Genomic DNA, 329 nt, shown 5'->3' on the forward strand with positions numbered 1-329 from the left:
CAGTATAAAGTGGATGCTGTTCAACTTGCCTCCTATACTATTGTTTCCGGCTGCACAGTGTGCAAAGGAAAAACCTGCTGCGGTATATGACAACCTGACCCACCTGGAAACCCAATCAATATGTTTACGTGAAGCTAAATTACATCCTTTTCTCGAATCGATACACGTGTGTTGCTTATCTGCTGAGATATTGGACAACTGGTTACATTAACTGCAAGCCTACGTCAATCCCCAGGACGGTGAGATAATGCAGGGCTGAAGGAGGCAACTTTGGAAAGCTTTATTTACACGGCGACGGAAGTGGGAACCCAGGCATGGGAAACAAATGA

This window comes from Osmerus mordax, chromosome 4, assembly GCF_038355195.1.
Source record: "Osmerus mordax isolate fOsmMor3 chromosome 4, fOsmMor3.pri, whole genome shotgun sequence".
Lineage (NCBI taxonomy): Eukaryota > Metazoa > Chordata > Actinopteri > Osmeriformes > Osmeridae > Osmerus > Osmerus mordax.